The 26,063-nt window shown below is 38.2% G+C and overlaps 1 protein-coding gene and 1 long non-coding RNA gene across 5 annotated transcripts in view; both read left to right on the forward strand.

The window, feature by feature from the left end:
- Positions 1-26,063, forward strand: part of slc1a7b (solute carrier family 1 member 7b) — a 151,782-nt gene that overhangs the window by 58,844 nt on the left and 66,875 nt on the right. The window lies entirely within an intron of this gene.
- On the forward strand, positions 811-3,802 carry LOC130216930 (uncharacterized). 3 transcript variants are annotated; one of them, XR_008835841.1, is made up of 6 exons: positions 811-1,006; positions 2,601-2,658; positions 2,747-2,845; positions 2,960-3,123; positions 3,214-3,309; positions 3,487-3,802. It is a non-coding gene; the product is annotated as an uncharacterized LOC130216930 (long non-coding RNA). The 3 variants fall into 3 exon arrangements; XR_008835842.1 differs by lacking the exon at positions 811-1,006 and adding an exon at positions 1,289-1,610; XR_008835840.1 differs by lacking the exon at positions 811-1,006 and having other exon boundaries at positions 2,414-2,658.

Genomic DNA, 26,063 nt, shown 5'->3' on the forward strand with positions numbered 1-26,063 from the left:
TCATTTATAACAAAGTAATGCAAATAAATAAAAGAGAATTTCATGAACAAAACAAAGCATAGCTAGAAGCATTTGCGTGCTTATATACATCAGTGTTTTGGACCTTAGCTGCTGCTTTGAAGGTCTATAAAAATTGTCATTCAATAAATTGTCATGTTCAAATGCTACACTTACATACAGTTGAAGTCAGAATTATTGGCCCTCCTTTATATTTTCCCCTCAATTTCTGTTTAATGGAGAGATTTTTTTAAAAACCTTTCTAAACATAATAGTTAATAACTCATTTCTTTTCGTGAGACTTTATTAACCCCAAAGGGAAATTCACACGTCACAGCAGAGCTCTTTATACTAAAAATAGATTAAACAAAGCTACATATATTTATATAAATACAAAACTAAAATGACATTCATACTGCACACCTTAGTTTCAAACAAGTAGACACTTGTCCATATCTAATAACTATTCGATTCAGAACAATTCATCTAGTATGATTTTGGTTATACAATCTGATCACTGTTGGTAAAACTAACTTTCTGTATCTTTCTCTGTAACACCGGGGCTGAATTAATCTTGCACTAAAGGAGCTTGCACAAGCTTGAACTGTATCAAAAAGGAGATGATTTGTCCATCATCTGATCATGTGCTATCTCTTCTATAGTGGGTAGTACACACCCTACAACAGAACCTGCACTGTAAACCCTAATGCTGTAACTAATTAATTGAACTGAGTTGTATTAACTTAAATCATTAAAATTCGTTAATCTTAATTAACCTAGATGAGTATTTAGAACTTTTTCTTATTTTTGAGTTTATAAAAATTTAATCTTTCAAGTAAGGTGAACGATTTTGCTGTGTTTAATTTATACAAAATGTCTCTTTAAAGTTTCATTAACTCAAAATCTTTCAGCCCAGTGATTTTGCGTGTGACGTCATCCAGGTTCACGTACGTTCTCGTGCTTCATTCGTTTTTTTCAAGATGGCGGATCGGCCTCGCTTCACACTACAGTAAGTAAACTATTTACAAATCCAAGAAATATTAAATTTATGTTTTAATCAATATAATCACAGTAACAGTTCAATGTAATGTAGAGTTTGTCAGAATGCGTTTACATGTCGTGCATTACAGAAAACGTGTTTAGCCCCACTTGTTGCTAACTAACGTTAACATTACTGTTTTAAAAAAATTGAATCAGTGCAACGTTAGCGTTAGTTGAAATGTGTTAACTATGAATTTTAACAGTGTTATAAGGACAAAAACATTTGAAATCGGCAGATTCAATTTTTAACATATTTTTAAATCTTGGCGCGAGCATGCATTTAGGTTGTCATGGTGACGCGCGCTCACACAACCGCACGTCATGGCACTGCGCTGAACTCTGTCCAGACTGTGAATGTGGTATTATCTTCGCGATCTGTAGGCACTACGGAAACGAAAGGCGCATAATCATAACTCAAATAATCTCCGCCTAAATACAGAACGGTATTTTCTGATGACGGGCAAAAACTTAGCCTCAAAACGTAGCTGTCTGTCACACACAGCTTGTTGCATGCTGATCCATACACGAGAGCCTAACGGAGAACATTTAAGCTGTGCTCCTCACCTGAGCAGGTACAGAGCAGAGCTTCATCTCACACTAGCACATTGAGGTAAAGTTGGTTTTATATTCATACATTCGTCCAGTAACAACTTGTGACTCTCTCCATATGTCGTTTACCATGGTACTACCATGTGTATTCGGTCTGAAATCATATACAAGTATGACATGAAAACAACATTAACGTTACACTTAATGCACAATTTTTTTGACTGAACAATGTTGTACTTTGAAAGTCATTGTCTGCTAATATGATTTTACTGTTTAGAATATGCAAAAACGACTTTTCTGAAATTATATTATATTATTAAGGAGAAAGTCTGAATGTGTAAATATAAAACTAACTTTACCTCAATCACCAGTACTGATCAGCACTGATTATTTCCCTGTGATCGAGAAGACATCTCTGCATATCAATGATTACCTGATCAATGCAATCAGTTAAATGATTTTAAATGTCATTTAAGTCAAACATGTTAAAGGTATGGTAAACTTTTTTCTCCAATCTATTTTTTTAAATATTTACTCAGGAGAGAATATATATAGCCTAAAAACAAAGTATGCCTATCTATAACACAGTAATACAAAGTAATTAAAATTATTAAATAAAATATTAAATAAAATAATAACAAAACAAATATTCTAATCATCCAGACGTGGTAAACAAGAAATAGTTTTTCTGATGTGCAAATTTTGCAGCTTAAAATATATTTATATCTTAAATATATATATATATTTTTAGGCTATATATTTTTACATCATTAGACAATAAGGTAAGTTTTGTTATTTCTAGCTTTTAAAAACAGGCCTTTAATTTATTTGTCGTCCTATTCAGTTTTCAAAATTTCAATACTGTTTAAGTTAAATCCGTGTTCATCGAATCAAAGCAACTAACATGATGATCAGCTCTATTGCTAACCGTTTTGGGGGTTGACGTTAGACATCATGCAATTGTACTACTTCCACTCTCAGCTGAATGACACTGTGACTTTGTGTACATACAGAATTGAAGGTCGGTTGTTGCTGACTACAGAAAGATTCTTATATGGAGGCATGTAAAAGGTGGGTAAAATATTCATTTTGTACTACTATGCCTGGCATATCCAGTTAAAATAAATATTACAGTGTATTTGCAATGATACTTTTGCAGCAAGGAAAGTGAAACTTCAGCTAGACCTTGAGTTCAGTTTACAATATGAAGATCCTGATATCAACATCTGATCTGATCAACACCTGATTTTCATCTGAGGTAAAAAAATAAATAAGTAAATGAAACATAATAATAATATTAATATATTTTTTCTAGCATTATATATTTTGTAGTGTGGGTTTGTTTTATGAAATTTTCTCTTGTTTTTTTTAGCTGCAGAGTACCAACATGTTACAAATGAGAATTTTCCCCACAAATTCTTTGGACAACCGCACCACCACCTATTTCATTTGATGACAATTTTAAGGCAAACAGCATCCAAAACTGACAAGACAGCAGATACCCTGGCTAATCTTTTGAAGGTTTATGATGAGCAGGTATGTTTAGGGTCATGTATTAAAGTATTAATTAAAATATAAATATATATTTTATTTAGATTTTTTTTTTCTTAATTTTTGTCTTTGCAGGAACTGCATGATGTCAGTTCATGATGGACCACTGTTATCAGAGGTCTTTTGGTCTTGCTGCGTGAGCGTGACTGGGGATTCTTTAGGACCACCCTGGTAAGACTTCATTCATTCATTCTTTTCACAATTAGGCATGTTCTATTGAAAAGATGAAAGTTGAGGAGCAACTTTTACTTAACATATTTGTAATCGTGACTTGTTGATGAATCATGTAAAATTGGCTCAGTCATATTGATATTGTCCTAACATTAATATCCTTGAATTATATTTTAGATTAATAATCCTGAAGCGCTGACTGAAGATGCTTTATTGGCCCTGCAGTCACTGAGGGTCTCTGCTGTCCTGAAGAATGAATTGGACACCACCCACAGCACACTTCCAGACCTTTTTTGTCTTGTTTGGATTTTAATGTATGCTCTTCACATAGTATATAGTAAAGGACTTTGAACTTGTACAAAAAGTTTTGCTTGGCATGGATGATAGAAAATAGAAAGTCGATTAGCATAGAATCCTTAAAGAATGAGTTGATGTAGAGCCTTTTTTTGTACTCAATAAAGACTGTCACTGGGGTAGTAACTTCAAAACATGTATGTACCTTTAATTGGCAATGGTGCATTTTATTATATATATATATATATATATATATATAGGGATAGATTGTCTAAAACAGAAAATTCTGTAATTTACTTACTCTTCACTTGTTCCAAACCTGAATTTCTTGCTTCTGTTGAACACAAAAGTTATTTTGAGGCATTGACTTTCTAATAGGAAAACAAATACTGTGGAAATCAGTGGTTCCAGGTTTCAGCTTTTTTGTCAAAAATAACCTTTTAAGTGTTCAACAGAAGAAAGAAACTCAAACAGGTTTGGAATAAGTTAGAGTAAATGACAGAATCATAGTTCAACCAAGACTGAATATTTATATTTATATATATATATATATATATATATATATATATATATATATATATATATATATATATATATATATATATATATATATATATATATTAAAAACCATTTGATAGTTACTGTGCCAATGACTTTTTTTTTCTAAACGAGTCACTTCACAGAATGTGCACTTATTCTTTATTAACGAATGCTTTAAGACTGTAAGTTTCGTAGTTCTTATTAATCTTATTATTATTTAATTTTGTCAAGCTTATAGTGTTTTTTTTTTTTTTTAAAGCTCTTGTTTGATATATTTGCATTTTGGGAAATTCTTATTAATTTCAGAATAGTGTTTATTTTAAATCTCCTAATGTCTAATTGTTTTTATTGTTTCATGACATTTGTAATTGCACAGGAGGCACATTTGTACTGTTGGACATTTTTTCTTTAAAAATAAATGTCTAAAATGGTATTGTCTGTGTGTTTAAAATTACAATTGTATTTTGATAGATTTATGGGGTTTAAAGATTAAAATTATGGATAATTTCATTTGTGAAACTGAGATGGAGAAGTTAATTTAATAAAAATGCTATCAAAATGTATGAGCTGGGTGACTTGAGTATTTAAAGTTAAAGGAAATTAAAACAATTAGGTTAATTACTATTAAAATGTATGAGCTAGGTGACTTGAGGATTTAAAGTTTGGAGAAATTAAAACAATTAAGTTAATTGCTATTAAAATGTATGAGCTGAGTAACTTGGGTATTTTAAGTTAGGAGAAGTGTCTTGCATGAGTACAACAAACTCAAAACTTGATGTTTCTGTTTACTTAAAATACAACATTTCATAACTTAAAAAATTTGACGTAACTGATTACCTCAAATTTTTTGAGTTTTGTCAACTTATTCGGGATTACAGTGTGCCCATTTTAAAAGCTTATTTAATTTGTTTTCTCCTTCTCCATCAGTCTCTTTTCCCAGCAGGTCACAGCATACAGGATCACAGAAGACACCACAGAATCATAAAAAGATTTTAACAGTGTCTGACACGCCAAAGGACCTCAGTCGTCTTCATAAATGACTGTGACTCTGATCCTTCTTATACACCTGAATTGTATTTCTTTTATATTTGCCACGATGACAGTACATAATATCTATCTATCTATCTATCTATCTATCTATCTATCTATCTATCTATCTATCTATCTATCTATCTATCTATCTATCTATCTATCTATCTATCTATCTATCTATCTATCTATCTATCTATCTATCTATCTATCTATCTATCTATCTATCTAGAGCAATATCACACAAGTAGCAGTGCCATATGGCTGTATATAGTGCCTTAGTGTCCCACCAGTGATGATATACAGCCATGTGGCACTGCTACAAGAGTGATATTGCATTTATGGAACAGTTTGCTGGCATAATAGTGTATAGAGAGTCTCAAAAACCCTTTTGTACGAGGAACTACTTTCTTCCGCTATTCATTCACATCTGAAGCTGACGACAGAATAGAAGAAACTGTTGCTAATTCACCAACGTCACTTTAGAGCTATAATTAGAGTCTAAAGTGATGACAAAACAGCTGATTTTTCACACGTTTTAAGATAAGGCAGAACAGTATGAAATGCCATCAGTCTACAGAGATTTCCCAGTATTTCTGTTGCAATTTGGATTTCACAATAATTAACCACGAAAAAGCCAAAGCAAATACTAGAAGATACAGCACTACAACATACAAAAGAGAGAGATCAACTTAGAATGTCACTTGCCTGTTCTGTAATGATTTATTCAGCTGAAACTTACACTGAGAAAATGCTGTTTTCTCCCCCTAAGGACTTATTTTGCAGTCTCTGTCGCCATCTTGTGGTGGAACGTCAACAGTCTTTGCTCTGCTTAGTATGACAGGCTGATGGATGCCCACACGCTGTCTCTCTGAAATTATAAATATTTCAAATAAGCACTATCCTTATTAACAAACTGCACAGATGCAATCTAAACAACTACAATCTCGCCTAAGAAGCCTCTGAAGTACATTATGTTGTCCAACAGCAGCAATATTTGTCAAAGTGTTGTGAGTTTATTGATCTGCTGTCACTATGTGGGCGGAGTAATACAGAAGGGTGAAGAGACTGTATGAGTTCTGACATTGCAGAATGTCGCACACTAACAGCCAGAAAGATCAGATTAGAGAATATATATATATATATATATATATATATATATATATATATATATATATATATATATATAGAACTTGATCTATCTGGCTGACAGCGTGCGATATTCTGCCATATCAGAACTTATATATATATAAATATGCTGACTTAAATCACAATATTTCCAGCTGCTAGAACAGAGTGGTATATATCGTTACCATAAAATGAAATGTGTACTGTAATATTTGATGTTTGTTCCGTGTATACTGCAAAATGTAAATAAGTGGGTGGGGCCAACACATGTAGCATGCATGAGGCTGAGAAAGACGCTCCATGGGAGACTAGCAGTTAGGGGTGTCAAAATTGTTTCTTTGCGAACAATTCGAATTCAGTAATGGATCATAACTGGTTATGTGCTGACGTCATGTATCTCATACAGTATATGCTATGTTACGGTAGCTTACTATGACGATGGAAGCAAGTAATTAAAACTACTTATAAAGCAGACAACTGCACCCATTTGACTGCTCGTGAGTTTGCTGGGACAGTATTTCACTGACACTGAAGGTACAGCAGAACCCAGGAGCCACTGTTTCATTGCTAGGGAGAAAATGAAAGCTTTAAAATCCATCTCAGCTTCTCTCTCTCTCTCACTGTAAACTCTTTGACCTGCTGGTGTGATTGTGAGGTAATGTTTCCTCTTCTCTTTTAAGCTGTTACATGGATAATTGTGGATCCAGATAGGCGTGTCTACAGAGTGAGTTTTCTACACGCGTCCATCATGGATCAGCTGTAATAACCGCATGCCGTTATTTTAATGACAAATGTCATGAGCAGTTTTACAAGCAGAGGTCACATTCATGTAATACGAGCGTGTAAATCTATTTGCTCTGTATGTTTGAGTGTTGTAAAGTATGACATCAAAACATTAACACAGCTATTAACTTACAACAGATGCCTTTCTTTTTAAAAAGTTAAAACTTGTGCATGCTGATGTGTCACAACAACACCATACGAGGATGTTATTGGGATTATGATTTTAAAGACCATCATCATAATAGGCATGCTGTTAAAAAGATATCGAATGTAAAATCATGCTCCAACACATTTTTACAGTCTCTCTAAATTGACTGTGAGGGTTTTTGCTGAAGGATCTCTTGACGCTGAAAGACCTGATAAATGCAGCTTCACAGGAAGAAAAACATTCAATTACTGAAAGAGCCGCTCTCCATCTCATTAGTTGTTCTATTCTAGTGACAATCTACACTTCTGTATGTGCGCGCAACCTTAAATGCAAATCAAAGCTGTGAAGTTTATCACCACATAATGATGAAAATTCACACTTCAATTATTACAGGAATACATGATTCTTTTGAATATATGTGCATTAAAACACTGCAGTATATTTGGTTTTTTTTTTTTTACATTATTTTAAATGCTGTAGGGGGAGCAGGAAAAACTGTAAGATTTAGTCCAAAGACATGCGCTACAGGTGAAGTGGGTAAACTAAATTGTCTGTAGTAAATGAGTGTGAATGAGTGTGTATGGATGTTTCCCAGAGATGGGTTGCAGCTAAAAGGGCATCCGCTGCGTGAAACTTATGCTGGATAAGTTGGCGGTTCATTCCGCTGTGGCGACCCCAGGTTAATAAAGGGACTAAGCCGGAAAAAAAAAAGAAAATGAATGAAGATCAACAAGTCATCACAGCATTAGTTAGATAGTTGTTTCTGGTTTTTATTAGTCCTAATTGATGTTGTTTTAAATACAGTAAATCCCTTAATATACAATTTGCAGTGGTGCTCATTCATTTTTGGTGGGTGCTCCTAAATATTTGAAGTTGGGAGCACCGGTGCTCCCAAGTAAAAAAAATCATTTCGAGCGCTGTTATTTGACCTTTTTTTTTTTTTTTTTTTTTACAACTTTTTAACATGGTATAGGCTAGGATAGTTATACTGACCTCAAACATTTATTTTCAGGCACATCACTTTGTGTTCACTATAAAAAAAAAAAACATATCAATTGCTTGTTGTAATTATAACTTTAAAATACAATATGATCATTTAAAATGATGTGTGCGCTTTCAGTTTCACTTTCGCTACCGAGTGTGCTTATGTCATGCTTTTTCATGCTCATGTTATTTTAACAATCGATTAATCTGTCAATAATTATTTTTTTTTTTGATTAATCGATGAATCGGATTAATAAAAATCAAGTAAGCTTTCATTTCAAACCCCTTATTCAAAAACAGAGCTACAATCTTTAGAAAGTGCACAAACATGTTGTTCTTTGAACATCCCTGAGCTGTTATAATAATAATAATAATAATAATAATAATAATAATAAAGTAAAAAACTAAGTAGTTTTGTCCTGTTGTCACGGATTGGTCAGGCTCTCACGATCCCCACTCACGAAGATCACCATCACCTGACTTCTAATGAGCACACAGCTGCATCACATTCACGAGCACCAGATAAAAGCACAGCACTCCAGTCGCTCATTGTCCGGGCTCGTCTCGACGAAAGCGGACAACTGAGCGACCACTCAGCGTAGTCATCCTCAGCTAAAACAAACGCTTTACTTACCTGTTCTCTTTGTATTCCTCCTAGTCTTCCTGGTCCACCCGAATCGTCCTGTCTTCCAGTCCTTCCAAGTCTGTGTCATCCTCTGTCAGCTGTATCTGGTGTGTGCTGTCCATCCTCGTGTATTCCTGTTACCCAGCCACGGAGGAAAAGACCCCAACATCATTCCTGATCCTCCTGGCTATCCTTCATGTGCTCCTTGTTGTCATTTAATAAACACCCTAACGTTTCCTTACCTCTGTCTCCTGTCCGCTTCATAACAGAAGCCCGGACCTATAACGACGACAACATGAGCACCCCCGATCACTTTCAAGAGCTGGTGGACCAGTTGAAGCGGATTCTACAGCCACCAGCTCCACTTTCCAACGCACCACCAGCACCGAGCACTTCCGCCTCCACAGTTTCTTCTTCGGCCCTTCCTTCCAGTCCCATGGCCCGACCAGCGCCCTACTCAGGCGGAGCGGGGGAGTGCAATGGTTTTCTGTTACAATGTTCCCTCATATTCGAAATGCAACCTTCTCTATATCCCACAGATAAGTCAAAGATCGCCTACATCGTATCACTACTCTCTGGGCCTGCACTTAAATGGGCTGAGACGATCTGGAACCAAGCCGGGCCGGTCATGAATTCCATCACTACCTTCACGGAGTATTTCAAAGAGGTGTTTGGACGTTCTGATGGGGAAGTAGCCGCTGGAGAGCAGCTGTATCATCTAAAGCAAGGTACTCTATCTACACAGGAATATGCTCTCCGGTTTCGCACTCTAGCAGCTGCAAGTGGATGGAATGAGAGATCGTTGTTGACCACGTACCGGCTCGGCTTGGAACCCACTCTCCGAATCCAGCTGGCCACATTAGATGATACTATGGGTCTGGAGAGATTCATCCAACATTCTCTCCGATGTTCCGATCGTCTCCGTTCCTATCAACAGGACACCATCACCCCCTCGTCTGCACTCCTCCAATCGCCTGAGTCAACAGCCTCTCCAGAACCAGAACCCATGATAATAGAGTCTGGAAGACTGACATCAGTGGAACGACAGAGGAGGCTGACCCGGGGTCTGTGTCTATACTGCGGTGTCAGTGGACACACCCGTATGGAGTGTCCCCTTCGTCCCATTCGGACTTCAGTGAGTGTATTCAGTACGAATATTGAACAATGTAAACCACTTACTACCACCGTACAAATAACTACTGCCTCTATTTCTCTCCTTGTCACAGCCCTCATCGACTCCGGGTCAGCAGGGAACTTCATCTCCCAATCCCTCTGTCGTCAACTCCACCTACGTACTGAGGCGTCCTCGCATATATACCAGATACAACCGATAACCCAGTGCACTCGATCTTCGACCCGTATCCATCGACAATGCGAAGACATCCTTCTTCAAGTGGGGTTGTTACATCAAGAGAGGATTCAATTTCTGGTTCTGGAGGGTGCAAATATGGACATCATTCTAGGGCGCCCGTGGCTGGTGAAGCACGATCCCATCATCTCTTGGGGCACAGGAGAGATAAAGAAATGGGGATCTGGATGTACACCTACCTGTTTTCCAAATCTCCCTCTTCAAGGTCGGAACCCCATTTCTTTGTTTACAACATCGGTCGAGAGTCCTCCTGAGAAGCAGTCTATCCACATTCCTAAGGAGTACAGCTCCTTTCATGATGTCTTCTGCCCCAAGAGAGCTTCCCAGCTACCGCCGCATCGGCCATGGGACTGCGCGATCGACCTAGTTCCAGATGCCCAGTTGCCAAGAGGTAGGATCTACCCGCTCTCGCTTCCAGAGAATCAGGCAATGGAAGATTACATAAGGGAGGCTCTGAGTCAGGGGTACATACGTCACTCAAAATCACCAGCCGCCTCAAGCTTCTTCTTTGTGGCCAAGAAGGACGGAGGGCTGCGTCCATGCATCGACTACAGGGTCCTAAATAACGGTACAGTAAAATACCGATATCCCCTTCCTCTGGTACCAGCCGCTTTGGAACAGCTCCGAGAAGCTAAAGTCTTCACTAAATTGGACCTCCGCAGCGCGTATAATCTGATAAGAATACGTGAGGGGGACCAATGGAAGACAGCATTCGTGACCCCTACTGGCCACTATGAATATGAGGTCATGCCTTACGGTCTGGTCAACGCCCCCTCCGTATTCCAAAACTTCATTCATGAAGTCCTCCGGGAGTTTCTTCACCACTTTGTAATAGTGTACATAGATGACATCCTCATTTACTCCCGGAGTGAGGCCGAACATCGCCAACACGTTGCGGAGGTCCTACACACATTGAGAGAACATCACCTCTACCTCAAAGCGGAGAAATGCTCATTCCACCAGAAGTCGATTCATTTCTTGGGATACATCATTGACCAAACCGGTATACGTATGGATGGGAAGAAAATTGAGGCTGTTCTATCCTGGTCAGAACCCACTTCCATTAAGGAGCTCCAGAGGTTTCTTGGGTTTGCTAACTTTTATAGACGGTTTATCAAGGACTACAGCAGGATTACATCACCTCTCACTAATCTCCTCAAGGGTAAACCCAAAGGACTGGAGTGGACCAAAGAAGCAGCCGCAGCCTTCCGCCTTCTTAAGAAGGAGTTCACAAGGGCCCCACTCCTGACTCATCCTGACCCAAATCTTCCTTTCGTGGTGGAAGTGGACGCATCCACCACCGGCGTCGGGGCAGTATTATCCCAACATCATGATACACCGCCCCGACTGCATCCCTGTGCCTATTTCTCTCGGAAGTTGAGCCCGGCGGAGCAGAATTACAGCATAGGAGACAGGGAGCTTCTAGCAATCAAGCTAGCCTTGGAGGAGTGGCGTCACTGGTTGGAGGGAGCCAAACATCCGTTCCAGGTGATCACAGATCACAAAAACCTCCAATATATCAAAGAGGCCAAGAGACTATGTCCACGTCAAGCCAGATGGTCACTTTTCTTCTCACGTTTTGATTTCTCCATTTCCTATCGTCCAGGACCCAAGAATCTAAGAGCAGACGCTCTCTCTCGTTTACACGAGCATCACGATCATGAAGAACTCCCAACGAAGATTCTTCCCGAACACATCTCCATTTGTCCGATCACCTGGAACGCTCCTCCAGTCGTTGCCACTCCGGAAGCCCCTGCTCCGCCGGGATGCCCTCCTCATCGGCAGTTCATACCACCTGAACACCGGGTAGATCTGATCCACTCCTTACATACCTCGCTAGGCACTGGACATCCAGGGATCAACAATACTCTCTCGCTAGTATCCCAACGATTCTGGTGGCCAAACATGGCAAGGGATGTGAGGCAATATGTTCAGGGCTGTAAGGACTGTGCCCAATCCAAGAGCCCACGTCATCTACCCGCTGGAAAGCTCCATCCCTTGCCGATTCCGAACCGTCCCTGGTCACACCTAGGAGTGGACTTTATCACTGACCTCCCCTCGTCAGAAGGTAATACCTGTATTCTAGTCATCGTAGATAGATTCTCAAAGTTTGTCAAACTAATCCCTCTGAAAGGTCTTCCCACAGCCTTTGAAACAGCCGACAATATCTTTAATCAAGTCTTCAGGTCATTTGGTATTCCAGAAGATATTGTGTCGGACAGAGGTCCACAGTTCATCTCACGTCTATGGAAAGCCTTCTTCAAGCTCCTAGGTGTGGCCGTCAGCCTCTCTTCTGGATATCATCCCCAAACCAACGGGCAGACAGAGAGGAAGATTCAGGAGGTGGGACGGTTCCTGAGGACCTTCTGCAGTGGTCACCAGAGCTCCTGGAGCCAGTATTTGGGCTGGGCAGAATATGCCCAAAATTCACTGCGGCAACCCTCCACCGGACTCACGCCATTCCAGTGCGTCCTGGGCTTCCAACCACCGCTCTTTCCCTGGGATGGCGAACCATCTGATGTCCCCGCAGTGGATCACTGGTTCCGGGAGAGCGAGAGAGTCTGGGACGAGGCTCATCAACATCTGCAGAGGGCAGTCCGTCGAAGCAAGGTAACCGCCGATAGAAGAAGGTCTGAAGAACCCAGATACACACCCGGACAAAAGGTGTGGCTATCCACCCGGGACATACGCATGCGACTGCCCTCTCGCAAGTTAAGTCCCCGATTTGTTGGTCCCTTCACCATCGTGGAACAGGTTAACCCCGTCACCTACAAACTACAATTACCCTCTCACTACCGTATTCACCCTACATTCCACGTATCACTCCTGAAACCCTATCACGATCCTGTTCTTCCCTCCACAGAGCCTGACCACGAAGAGGAACCCCCTCCTCCACTGCTCCTAGAAGAAGGAGCCGTCTACGCAGTGAAGGAGATCTTGCGTTCCCGACGTCGTGGTGGCCAGTTGGAGTACCTGGTGGACTGGGAAGGGTACGGCCCCGAAGAAAGGACATGGGTTCCCAGAGCTGATATTCTCGATCCTAGTCTCATGGTGGAGTTTCATGAGAGCCACCCTGAGTTCCCAGCGCCTAGAGGCAGAGGGAGACCACCACGGCGTCGGAGGTGTCGGCCCTCAGGAGCGGGCCCTGGGGAGGGGGGTACTGTCACGGATTGGTCAGGCTCTCACGATCCCCACTCACGAAGATCACCATCACCTGACTTCTAATGAGCACACAGCTGCATCACATTCACGAGCACCAGATAAAAGCACAGCACTCCAGTCGCTCATTGTCCGGGCTCGTCTCGACGAAAGCGGACAACTGAGCGACCACTCAGCGTAGTCATCCTCAGCTAAAACAAACGCTTTACTTACCTGTTCTCTTTGTATTCCTCCTAGTCTTCCTGGTCCACCCGAATCGTCCTGTCTTCCAGTCCTTCCAAGTCTGTGTCATCCTCTGTCAGCTGTATCTGGTGTGTGCTGTCCATCCTCGTGTATTCCTGTTACCCAGCCACGGAGGAAAAGACCCCAACATCATTCCTGATCCTCCTGGCTATCCTTCATGTGCTCCTTGTTGTCATTTAATAAACACCCTAACGTTTCCTTACCTCTGTCTCCTGTCCGCTTCATAACACCTGTTTTCAATCCAAATATCTAAAAGAAATTTAAAATCAAGATACTGTACTATCGAGACGCATGAAATAGGACAAGAAATTATGTCTTGTTTTCTGAAAAAACACCTTAAAATTAAATGTGAAATATATTTGCCAACGAGGTAAGAAAAATAATCTTAATAAGATATAATCTCAAACAGAAGTTAAGCATCATTTAGTTTTCTCATGCCCTTTTTCTTGTCTAGTAATCCTGATTTAAGATTTTTTTTTTTACATATTTGGACAGTAAATGGGACAAAACGACTAAGAAAAGTTTGTTTGCAGTGTACCAATACATGACTACAGACGGAAAAACGAATGATGCAAAAAAGGTGATACCGCCGCTGCTTTACTACTGTTATTAACCCTTTCACTGGTGAGTTTAAAATATTCTATCTGTTTGTTACATGACATCGCAGCCACAATAGCGCTGTATGACAGATGAATCCCTTTTATTTCGTTTTTTCTGTTTTAATTTTACATATTCACACGCTTGCTCATCATGTCATCACTACCTGATATTCTAATTAACAAACTTGTAAGGGAGTGTATTTTGTTGTTTAAAAGACAGTATAAACGATCGTGATCTATAACGAGAGATGGGCGTCGCCATGTTTACTTGCGGCGGTTTACTTGTTTGCATCATTCATTAAAAGCGGAACCCGCATGATTCAGCAAGTAAATTCATCAGTTACTCCCAAAATACATGCAAGTGGCTGATGAAATTAGAGAAAAATACCTTTAACTTTATAGTTACTTTCACTACGTGTGTCTGATTTGAATAATACACATCTACAAATTGTTTTTGAATGGATTGTTAGACTTGCATAGACTTTCTTGTGTGTTTTACAAACTCTAAATGTATTATTTTACTAGTACTTGTGTGTATTTACATGTCTAAAACATAAAATAAGCATTGGGTATAATTGTGATAATATGATATGATAATAAGTCTTTCTCTGGCTCAGCACCAGCCAACGCACCAAAGCTCAGAATTTTTCAGTTGCCGCTCTAAGGGTTAACGAGCTAATGCTAACTTGTCAAGCTAAATAAAGACTAAACACCAGCACCAGGGACTTCACTTCAAAATGGAACATAAGTAGGATTCTGTAGTGATTTACCCTGCTGTTAAACTCCCTTCCTCCTTATCCCCGTCTATGAGGCGGCGAACTCCGCATCAGTGTGCGAGAGAGACCGTGTTCACTCTGCTCTGCGCTGAACTAATGTTTTTTTTTTAAATATTCAAATGTCCCCGCGTTGTGTTGCAGCCCTAATGCCTGCCATCATTTAGAGAAAAAAAAAAAAACATACATGGAAATCCTACTTCCTACGCGGCTCTCAAACGATCAACTCTGTGCAATTGTTCATTAAAGTACATCACTAGTGGGCACAAGCACATCCTCTCGGTAGCAAACAAACAGTGTGTCAGCTCACGTGTGACTTCGTGACCATGAATACATCTTCACAAGAAGACAAATGACATTTTGGGGTGAATTATACCTTTTAAATATAGTACGTGACACTTATCACCATTAGGAGGTGTCCATGTTGCTCATCAACGAATATAAAACAATGTGAAGACTTGTGCGACCTCCTTTATGCTTCCGAACTTAAAAATATAATTGGCTGAATGGTAAAGATGCTGGATTAAGATAGCCCTATTACAAACCTTATGACAACTATACTTGCTTGATAGCAAATCGCAAAAATAGTTGTAATATTAACTTGCATTCCTTACATTGTGTGGATCCACAAGTATAGAAATACCAGTAAATTTTGAACTCATTGTTGCAATTTTTAATGTTTTGGTTAAAAAAAAAAAAAAAAAAAAAAATGAAAGGGTCCTTCACCTTAAATTTGTTTCAATTAATTTTGTTAAAAAATCATGACTAAATCATGAATCGTGAGATTAGTATCGTGAATTGTATCGTATTGTTAATTGTATCGAATCGAGAGTCAAGTGAATCGTTACATCCCTATAAGAGAGTTTAAACCCTTCAGGCACAAGTAATCGTACCATTTGAAACATTAATAACAAATATTTTATATAACTATTTATACAATGAAGACTATGCAGTGCTATTTTACATTTAATATATTTTTTTTAAATCATATTTATTATTTGTTTTTATTTTTCTTGTCTCTTTTATTCCTGTTTATGTAAAGCACTTTGAATTGCCACTGTGTATGAAATGTGCTATTTAAAGAAACTTGTCTTGGCTGCTGTTATCGGTTTCACACTATTTTTTTTCCCTTCTAAAAGTCTTGACAACACCATCATTGACTTTTACTTTTATTGTTTCAGCAAATTGGATTATAACAAATTATTTGTTGTTCTTCAAGTTTGCATAACTACAGTATGACGATTTCCGCTACTGAGAAACCCCGAAATGTGAAAAGGGTCCATTGTAACTGATAATAACCTAATATTTTAACCTCTAATAATTCTGTTTGCTAATTATTACTGCATGTTTGTAGTAAGCGTTGGTGAATGTGTAATAATGAATAATTCTGAACATTTTTTTTCCTTTTTTAAATATTTCCCAAACGATGTTTAACAGAGCAAGAAAATTTGCACAGTATGTCTGATAATATTTTTTCTTCTGGAGAAAGTCTTATTTGTTTTATTTCGGCTAGAATAAAAGCAGTTTTAAATATTTTATGAACCATTTTAAGGTCAAAATTATTAGCCCCTTTAAACTAATTTTCCTTTTCTATAGTCTACAGAACAAACCATCGTTATACAATAACTTGTCTAATTACCCAAACCTGCCCAGTTAACCTAATTAACCTAGTTAAGCCTTTAAATGTCACTTTAAGCTGTAGAGAAGTGTCTTGAAAAATATCTAGTCAAATAATATTTACTGTCATCATGGCAAACATAAAATAAATCAGTTATTAGAGAGGAGTTATTAAAACTATTGTGTTTAGAAATGTGAAAAAATCTTCTCTGCTAAACAGAAATTGGGGGATAAAATAAACAGGGGGGCTAATAATTCTGACTTCAACTGTATATATCCATTCGGGCCAGTAGAAAACAAATCCTATAGCGTTGACGCTTTAACGATACCCTATTCTTTTCTTTTGAACTTTAATAAAAGTAGCCAAAAACTGCAAAGATCAAATGTATTTTGAAATTCAAAATAAGAGTACATGTTAGACTATATTATGCAGGGCCTGAAAATCAGATCATTTCTGTGTATTTCAGTTTAAATAGATACGGTTCAGGACTAAAGTAAATATTTTCTGAATCATCTCTCACGAATGACTCCATGGTTGCAATTACATGGTTGGCTATATTGACAGAAGTTAGTCAATTTTCAGGCTCTGCTTGATATCACTGCTCCTGCTGCAGCCTGGATTATTCCACTAGAAAGAGTATAGTGATATGATCTATAATTGAACCGACACAAATCACTGGTATCTGCATCACGACAAATCACAGAAACAATTCATTTATTTTCACACAAATAATATTCTTGTTTCATACGAGACCCTGCAATAGCATGTTTATCTCACAATTCTGAGTCTGACTGTACAGTATAACTGAGGAAAAAAAATGTGAAATAAATTTCTATAAATGCATATTGAGGTAACAAATCTATGCATCCATGTCTTTTCTTGCCAACTAATCACTGCATTTCTTTAATAAATACTGACAGCTTTTATTTTAAAGACAAGCGGTTTGCAAGCTGGTGAAAGCTGTTAGCACATCTGGCCCATAATTTCATAATCGTGAGCATGAAAACGAAGCGCACAAGCTTCTGAAATCTGAATGGAGTAAAAGTCCATGTTAAACAGTTTATAAGACCAAAAGCCTCCAGATTATGGAAATGCGTCATATCTGGATGTTTTGATTAGATGTGCTTAACTGTCAAGAACTTAAAATCAGATTTACAGACATTACCATAATGATCTGGGAGATATTCATACCAGACAAAGAATAATGAAAAAAAGTATATATGAAAGAGCTGGAAAATCATGCATATTTCAAAAAAAATTTTAATAAAAAGCTACTATGTGAAATTATGTGAAACTACTATTATGTGAAAATCACTTTTCAAACACAGTTATGTGGCAACAGTGTGTGAATATAAGCAGCTTCTGATGGTAAAAATGTATTACTTTTACTTTTTATAAATCACACTTAATAAAAAATAAATAAATAAATCTGTGGAAACACTTTGATTGACATTCTCCCTTTGTACATTACGTGTCATCAGAGAGAGAAAGCCCTGCCCATTAGCGACAATCTCTCCCTCATTAGCATGAGACACAAGTCCTGTTTTGAATCTGCCACTATGCTGACACACAGACATATATAGCTCCGCCCTCTTTTGAAAAGAGCTCAATCTCATTTGAATTTAAAGCGACCGTCACCAAAAATGGCACAATTAGGATCAAAACCTAAACGGGTCAGTTTCAAAGAGCTATAAAACATTATCTGTGTGGTTTCTATGAGTTGAAGCTTCACATATACACTCTAGGGACATCAGAGACTTGGTTTACATCTTGTACAAAGGGGCATAATAGGGCATAATAGGTGTCCTTTAAATCAATAGTTTATTTCAGACCCCTCTTCTGATTGACACACACCAACAATAGACAGGTCTGTCAGCAATTGATTTGTCAGCTGATTGTGATGAGTTGATCTAATTACAGTGTTTTTAGATAACTGTGCCAAGTAAATTGCTAAATTTAAGTGTATAAGCATACAATCAATCAAAGATTTACAAGACTTACTCAGTTTTTACTGTTAAAGTTAAATTCTTAGCGCTTAATGTTTCTTACTTTGTCACATACAAAGACAGTCAAATGTCTTCCATACAGCTACTGTATATAATATAATAACATTCATTTTCCTTCAGCTTAGTCTCTATTCATAAGAGGTTGCCACAGCGGAATGAACCGCCAACTTATCCACCATATGTAATACACAGCAGAATGCCTTTCAGCCGCAACACAGTACTGGGAAAAACCCATACACTCTCGCATTTACAAACACACACTCATACACTACGGCCAATTCAGTTTATTCAATTCAGCTATAGCGCATGTGTTTGGACTGTGGGGAAACCCACGCCAACACAGGGAGAACATGCAAACTCCACACAGCAATGCCAACTGGCCCAGCTGGGACTCGAACCAATTCTTGCTGCCGTGCCGCCCATGTTAAAAACATTTTTCATAATATATACTATTATATTTTGGATTGCCAGACTTCAATAAATTGTTTGAATTTAAATGTATTATCTTTCGATTAAACTAATTTTAATGAATATAGATTTAATAATACTGTACTGTAATGTGTACTTGTTTTGTTGAAGTTTACGAGGACATTAAAGGGCACCTATGGTGAAAAATCAATTTTTAAAGCTGTTCGGACAGAAATGTGTGTAAGTATAGTGTATAAACTGTCATATTGGGGTGAAATAAACACACCCAGTCCTTTTTTTCAAATTTAACAACATAAAAACGGTGGAGCAACGGTCCCCCCGCCCACCAATATTGATTGACAGCTGCGCCCATTAACATGTCTCCGTAGTCACGCATATAATCATATCAACAAGACAGGACGAGCGCAAAGCAGCCGGTAATCAAAGGCCTGTTCAGTTCGCTAGGATCATCAATCATCATCAGATGTGATCAAGAGTGAGTTTTACAAGTTTAAAATGTTTTAAAACAGAGAATGTGTGTAATGAATTACAGCGATTCACTTCAGATTCACTTAATCAGCACAGCCGTGTGTCAGAACAATTATAAAGGAAGACGCTTCAATCGCAGTTTGTGGATGTTAAATCGGGTTTACTTTGTACATTAACATAACGGATGTCCATACAGCAGTGGAGATTACCTGTATCATGTCACATATGCGTGCAAAACGAGTGCAAAGCTTAACACGCTGTCTCTCTCTCTCTTTTTCTGTGTGTGTGTGTATCTGCGTGTCTGAGCTAGGTGTGTGTGTGTGTGTGTGTGTGTATGTCTGTGCTACATTTGTGTGTGTGTGTGTGTGTGTATGTGTCTGCATCCTTGCTGTGTGTGTGCGTGAACTTTGTAATGACATTGTGTGTGACTCATTGCAAATCCACAAAAAAAATGCATCAAATACTGATTGTAAAAGTTCTTACTATAGTATTTCTCACACACGTTACATAAGATCTGCTTCCTGAGGCAGCCGAGGGTGGCGATTGCTGACAGGCACGTGGGAACGATGAGCGGGGAGGACTAGTCTTAAAGGCCCAGTACAAAAAAAATAAAAAATAAAAAATAAAAAACAGCAAAACCTTTTTTCCAGCTATAATATAGACACTTCAAACAGCTATCATAAATAATCTGATGGGTGTTTTGAGCTGAAACTTTACAGACACATTCTGGGGGCACAAAAGACTTATTAAATATGAAAAAAGGGGTAACCTAAGTGCCCTTAAAAGAAAAAATAATAATAAATTATTTATGGTTTGTTTGTTTTTTTTTAGAACAACAGTATATCCAAAAATGCCATTTTAAATTGTAAAGAAATCTTTGTATTTGAAACTAATTAAGACAGCAGAAATTATTGATTTAGTGGATTTTTTAACCTGACATGTTTACGCCAAAATATTTTAAAAGTTTCTCAAAATAAAATATATTGTTTTGTATATGTTCAAAAGGGGAAAAGCTGTTATTTTTAACCCAGACATTTATAAAGAATATATTTTAGAGCAGTCATCACAATACTATCTAAGGTTATCATACAGTCAGAATACCAGAGCCCCTAAATGGGATTGGGCCTTAATAAGCGGTTTTTACAGTATAAATTACATTACAACTTAGGAGAGTCCTCGTAAACCATACACAACTAGGTGTGTGCACGTGTGTGTCTAATAATTTCAAATCCCAGTTCAATATATAACGTCAAAAACATTTAAAAAATGTGCAAAAAAAAAGTCTTGACATTCAGAACTGAGTGAAAGATCAGTCATGATGATGATAATCTTGACTGGTATGTTTTCTGATTCATCCATCCCATTCACAGTAAATTGAAGGTCAAGTGCATATTGGATGTTTATTATGATTCAACTTCAGTTTGTACCTTTTTCTCATTACAGCTTTTAGAGGACACACTGCTTCCCCTGCCTTCCTGGTTAGAAAGACTCATGATCTGCACATAGGAGTAAATAGTTGTTGTTGTTGTTTTGTTTTTGAAGATGGCAACCTTGTCTATTTCCCACTAATATATCTCCAAGCCATTACAGCTCCCACAGCATCTATTATTCCTTACAAATAGCCAACTGGGAGGATCTTGCCATGCTGCTGTCGTGTTTTAGCACATATCTCCATACATTATTTCAAATACTTGCCATTGTTCAACGCTGAAGGTCACTAGGCAGCTCTGCACATTTGTAATACAAGACAATTAAGCTCAGACATGTTTTTTACGCAATTGTACATAAATAATTGCCATGTCAGCCTTGAGATTGAGAGAGCATGGGGTTCTTAACAATGTAGTCACTAATTCAGGATGCGGGTGCATTTTCCAGCCAACTTGTTCAGGAGGAATTATTAGACATCATTATAAACCATGCACAGAGGGTACTTTAAGATGCAGTAAACACTTCACACTACAACAAACAGTATTTTTATTAAAGACTCATTTTGTAATTTGTCTAATGCCTCTGAGAAATAACCGAAGGTACGTAACCTTGTGATTTTCTTTCATCCCTCAGGACAGAAGTCATTGGAAAGGCAAATTAATGAAGGACTGACATAAAGCAACTGAAAATACTGAGGGAAATGGGACCTTCACTCTTATTCACGTCCTCCAGAGATGTTTTAAAGGCATTAAATTGTACAGAGAGTGAAAAACAAGCAGTTCAAACTCAGGCCACAAACACATTAGTGAAAGCTCTGATGGAGTATTTGATGGTCAGAACGTTTCAACCTTTGTACGAATGAAATTGCTTTTACAAAAGTTTCCGTTTCACAAAAGTCCCTTGAAGTGCTTCGAAATGTGCAGCTTTTTTTATTTGATGTTTGACGTAATCTCAACTGAAACTCGGAAGACATGCATACTAGAGAGCATTTGATTGGTCAAAAGATTTGATGAGATTTGATTTTTATAATAGGTTTTGGATTTTTTCCATTCAAACAATATTTAATGCAGTCACCCTAATGAATTTGTGGGTGGATGGATAGACAAATGAACAGATGGACAGATAAAACGACAAAAGACGGGTGGATGGACAGATGAACAGATGGACAGACAAAACGACAAAAGACGAGTGGATGGACAGATGAACGGATGGAATGAAAGGGATCAAAAGGATGGATGAACGGATGGAAAAGATGAATGGAAAGGAAGGGATGCATGGAAAAGAAGAGACTAATAGATAGACCAACGAATGGAATGATGAATGAATGGAAGGACCGGGGTGGAAGGAACAGGATGGATGGTTGGAAAGTGATTGAAAGGGATTTGGATGGATAGATGTATGGATGGATGGACTGACGAATGGAATAATGGATGAATGGATGGACTGATGAATAGAATGATGGATGAATGGAAGGACTGACGAATGGAACGATGGATAAATGGAAGGACTGGGGTTAAAAGAAACGAGATGGATGGTTGAAAGGGATTGAAATGGATGAATGGAAAGGAATTGAAAGGGATTTGGATGGATGGATGGATGGATGGACTGACGAATAAAATGATGGATGAATCGAAGGACTGGGGTTGAAGGAACGGGGTGGATGGTTGGAAATGGATTGAAAAGGATGAATTGATGGATAGATGGATCGACGAAAGAATTGAAGGATGTATGGACGGACCAATGAATGGAATGGTGGATGAATGTATCCTTCCATTCATCCATCATTCCATTCAGTGGTCCGTCCATGGAATTAAGGAAGAGAATGGATAGAAAGGGATGAATGGATAGAAATGAATGAATGAATGGATGGATTGATGGATGGAAAAGGGGTGATGGCTACAAAGGGATGGATGGAAAGTTAAATATGGATGAACAGTAACAAGGAAATTCTCAGAATCAAGAAAACATCCTGCCAATTAATTATTTGTAAGGAATAATGAACGCTGTGGGAGCTTTAATGGCTTGGAGATTAATTAGTGGGAAACAGACAAGGTCATTTATTTACATGCAAATTGTGATTCTTTATGAGGAGGCAAGAGAAACAGTGTCTTTTAAAGCATTATTTCAGAATTCCATTCTGAACTTAAACCGGGTTTCTTCTGGCCACACTGTAGCCTCTTTTAAACATTTTGTATTTGTACTGTATGAATACTTGTGTTGTTATTTACTATTTTTCTGCGTTACTTAGTTATCAATGTACCGGAAAGGTCTTAATGCATCCGAAATCGCAAACTTCCATAATATTTAGCATGCTAAAATGTATGCGAGTCGAGTTGTATGTCCGAATTTATAAGGTGCATCCCAAATTGCACACTTAAACACTATTCTACACCATTTTGTAGTATAAATCATGTAAGTAGTGCGTTCGCACTGAAAATACTGCACTTATTCATCAAATGCTGCACTTAATTAAACGGTAAAAATAAGTGTGGAATGATAAACACTTCAAGCACACAACAGCCGCTGCTTTTGCTCACGTAGCCGAAGGGGCGGAGCTATCAAGATTAAAAAAGCCATTAGTTTTGCATTTGAAACGACACTACAAACTTATGCTGTTGAGTTTATAAGTGCATAGTGTATTTGGGACGCAGCTATAGACTTCGAAAAAAAATGCAAGAATTACCCAGATAACCTACTACTTCCAACAAGATTCTTACATGTGCATCAGATGCACGTCATGATGCAATGCGAGAGAATTCATGAATAGGAGTGACGCAAAGCAACTGACACGGGTAGGTCACGTGATGACAAAATGCCGTATGTAGTAAGTCTTCCAATCATACGACTCGCATTCATACTGTATAGAATGCACTTTACTAACAGTAGAGTAGTGAATTTAAATACAAATGCAGCGCCTACGGAGTAGTAGGGTTGCCCCGATACTGGAATTCAATACCAATCGATACCGAAATTTTTAAAATGTTCATTTCCTGCAAACATTTGAGCGCTGTTGAGCTCGTTCTTAAACAGAAATGACTGTGACTGGCCGTGAAGATCATCAGTTTACCAAACTCACCGCGGTTTAACATGACATTTTTACCGCTCCAGTGTCCCTGTACTGGTGTTTACACTGATGACCTTCACAGCCAATCACAGTAATTTCTGTTGAGCATGTGAACACAACGGCCAATCGGCACTGCTTAAAAATGCACTCAACAGCAGTCTTGCTGTTGAGTGCAGCGGGATGCTAGCTAGCAGGAAATGAACGTTTTAAAATTCTATTATCTATTGGTACTGAATTCTAGTATCGTGACAACCCTGCTGAGAGGTAAGCGATTTCGGACACAGTCTTAGTGTTCCTGCCTCTCCGGTTTTCAACATAAGAGTTTCAAATACAAAAATAAAATTCACAACAGGCAACAAACTAAATTGGCTATAGTGTATGAGTGTGTGTGTGTATGAATGTGTATGGATGTTTCCCAGTACTAGGTTGCAGCTGGAAGGTAGAGGTCTGCATTCCTGCGGATGTACTGCGGGAGCCGCAGGACCTGACATGGTTTCTTGCGGCGTGGGAATAAATTTCCAAATAAAGCATGGGAGCGGTCGGTAACTGGTGTAATTTGAACGGAAGCGGGCGGTCTAACATTATTGCTCCCCACTCCCGAACGAGCGAGCACGTGCATGTATGTGTGTGAATGACAGAGCGTGATGCTGTGTGGTCGCTTGCTTGGTGCTATGTGTGTTTATACAGGCAGCTTATTATAGGCTGTCTGGACTCATGTATCATGTAGCTGGGTGGTTTTTGGTTTTGTCCCCACAACCCCCCCTTGTGGGGACAAAACCTCACGAAAGAGCGGGACAACAAATGCTGAATACAAGCGGGATCGGTCGGGTTCGGACTACAACCTGGCGGGAGCGGGATTAAAAATGTAGTCCCGCCCAGATCTCTACTGGAAGGGCATTCACTGTGTAAATCATATGCTGGATAAATTGGCAGTTCAATCCCCTGATGAATACAGAGACTAGGCTGAAGGAAAATGAATGAATCATCTTCAAAAGTGTTCAGTTTCTGACATCTGATATCAAACATCCACTCGATCAATTGCTGACATCTTCATTCATTTTTAACCATTCAAGTCAAATAGTTTCATAAAGCATTTCACGTTAACACGTATTATCCACTTCTTGGCAAACAAACATTGTTGTCTGACATTAGAAACAAGAACATTAACATTTTCAATTATGGTTCATCAAATCATGTCATTTTTCAGACATTAATTAATTGCATTCATTTATGAATGTTTAATGAGTTCTCGGAATATGTGGAATTAATATCTGTATGAATGAGGCCAGATGTTCAAGATTAACAAAAGTAAATATGACACACTGCCATGTTTTAATTTGGTCTTATCAGAGGTAAAAGTCTGTGAATGTTAAGAGTACATTTACGGTCTGCATGATAAAAAAAAAAAAGGTTCTTGAACTAAAAAGAACAATTAAATAAAATTATACGAACATTACTGAACCAAAAAATAAGAAAAGAAAAAAAAAAGACTCAATCATTGACGTATGACGTATTCAAAAATAAATGATTAGCTCGATTAACAAATTGATAAATGATGGATACAAATAGATATGCAGGTTTATTTATCTGTGGATGTTTAAAGGTGATCTATTATGCAAAAATCACTTTTAGAAAAGGTTTAAACACAATAGCGTGGCAACAGTTTGTAAATATAGCCAAAGACTATAGAATACACAAGAAAAGTGTAAATGGCAAAGACTATAAATTACACAAGACATGTCGCTCATATCTTTTTGAATGGGGAAAACTGTAACGGCCAAGACTATAGAATACACAAGACGGGTCACGCTATATGGCCAATAAAACCCACCTTCTAGTACAGGAGTCAATCATCGGTCGATATAGAGTGGAGGAACTATGATATCAATTTGTAAGCAAAAACCCAGAAGCGAGTTAGCATTTTAGCAGTTCCGGTCCTCGTCCCAAAGTCAGTGGGTTTTTTTCAATGGGATTTCAGTTAAATCGCTTAAATAAGGTTTGTGGCTAACACAAACTCAAGATACTTTCACGTTTTAGTCTATGACATAAAACAGTCTCTTGATTTAT

Source organism: Danio aesculapii, chromosome 23, assembly GCF_903798145.1.
Source record: "Danio aesculapii chromosome 23, fDanAes4.1, whole genome shotgun sequence".
NCBI lineage: Eukaryota > Metazoa > Chordata > Actinopteri > Cypriniformes > Danionidae > Danio > Danio aesculapii.